Genomic DNA, 1,941 nt, shown 5'->3' with positions numbered 1-1,941 from the left:
GTGACCATTCGATGACCTGATACTAATTCTTCCACTCCTGGTGGCCATTTATTACGCACATGTTATTACAGATGTGACGCGAGGTATTTTGAGGGAGTGATCTCATCGGTTGAGCATAACAACCTTCTGGTGTACGTATTATTGATTTACAGCCTCCGCTGAGGCTCAGAGATTATGTCACCTGCTTTTAAGGTTTCTGGTATATGGCAGTCAGGATGAAAACGGAGGTCCCCAAGCTCCAGAGCACTGCCCATGACCACACCACCTGCAGGCTTCCCTGCTCGAAACTCACCCGCTTCTCACACTTGCCCTCCACTCGCCTCACACCTCACTCAGCGTCACTTTCTGCTCATTCGCCTGTGCGCCTGTGTCCCCGTTTCACCTGCTGTCCCTCCACTGCCGTGCTTTCTGGGGCACCGCAGGCTGAAACAGTGTCACACGCACAGGCTAATGGGTGACAGTCACTGGGTGAACAGATAAATGGCCCTGGCAACCCTCGTGTTCCCAAGGCCTCCTCGGCAGAGACCCTCATGACTTTCCTTCCAGACTGCCTTTTTGGGGGTGTTTGCATAGCAAACTGCTTAGGAAAATGGAAGTAGTGTCTCTCGGGGTGAAGGACGGGCCTGTTTGCTGGCCTGTATAACAAAGAGGGTGTCCTCTGGGGTGACGCTTGGCCAGGCTTGTTTGCAGCTCAGGGTACTAGGTGTGGTTTCCTCATCTTGAGGTTCCTCAACTCGTGCAGCACATTTGGGGCCCAGGCCCATGTTCCTCCCATGGGACTTAGGGCTCAAAGGAAACTGATTTTATGGTGAAGCTCACAGGCCTGCGCTTCCACAGCTAATACGTCTTTGTCTCTGGGCCTGGCATCCACGTCTTCTGCCAGCATCCATGAAACTGCTGTCAGAGCTCGTGACATCGGTCCTGCCCCTTTCGGCCAGACAGTGGACACGGTCTCCACCACCTGTCCCTCTCAAACCCTTCCAGTGTCCTCTAGAGTGGGGAGTCAGCGTCGATGTCCCAAACTGCCCGCCCAGGCCCTGGGGCATGGCACCTGACTCCCCATGCAATTTCACCTCCTACCTCCCCAGCCCCCCTCCAGCTCAGGCACCCAACTTCCTACCTCCCCAGCCCCCCCCAGCTCAGGCACCCAACTTCCTACCTCCCCAGCCCCCCCCCCAGCTCAGGCACCCTACTTGTCTCCCCTCCTCCCTGAGGGCTGCCCAGCGTCCAGTCAGAATTTCCCTGTATCACTTACAGCTTCCTGTGGTGCCTTCACTGTACCCTCACTTCACTCAGCTTGTAGGGTTCTCCTGTCCCGCCCCGTATTGTGTTTAACTGGGTAAACCCCTCTCTACCTCTCCCAAAGACTTGCTACTCCCATCTCTGAGACTCTCCCAGAGTCTCAGTCCCACCCACCCACCCAGACACGCAGCGATGTCCGGAATCGCTGAATTGACCTGGAGCAGCCGTCCAGGGCCCAAGGAAGAGGTAGGCTGGAGCCCAAGAGGCGTCGCCGTGAGACGGCTCGGAGGCAGAAGGGCCGGGGGACAGAACCACTTTGTGCGGGATTGGGAACCACTTTGGGTGGGTCTGAGAGCCTGAAGAACCTAAGGGAGGGTGGAAAGAGGTCAGAAAAGAGGAAGAAACGAGAAGCCGGCCTGAGGAGCGCCTTAGCCACCGGGGCGCATCCCTTGTGCGGGCAGATGCCCGATGGTGTGCTCCGCGGTCTGGGTCCCTCGCCAGGTGCCGCAAGACATCGCTCGGTGGACGGCCCCTCTCCCGCTCCCTGTCCACCCCCTCCGCCTGCGTCGGCCATCAGAGCCTCGCTCGCAATCCGGAGCCTCGCGCTGACGCGGGCCGCGCGTGAGTCAGGCCTGCGTCACGGCGCCCCGCCGCCAGGGTGGCCTTTCGGAAAGCGAGGGAACAGTGCGCGCCGCGCTC

This window comes from Condylura cristata, unplaced genomic scaffold, assembly GCF_000260355.1.
Source record: "Condylura cristata isolate star-nosed mole 26May11 unplaced genomic scaffold, ConCri1.0 scaffold00026, whole genome shotgun sequence".
NCBI classification, from domain to species: domain Eukaryota; kingdom Metazoa; phylum Chordata; class Mammalia; order Eulipotyphla; family Talpidae; genus Condylura; species Condylura cristata.
This window is presented reverse-complemented; position numbering follows the sequence as displayed.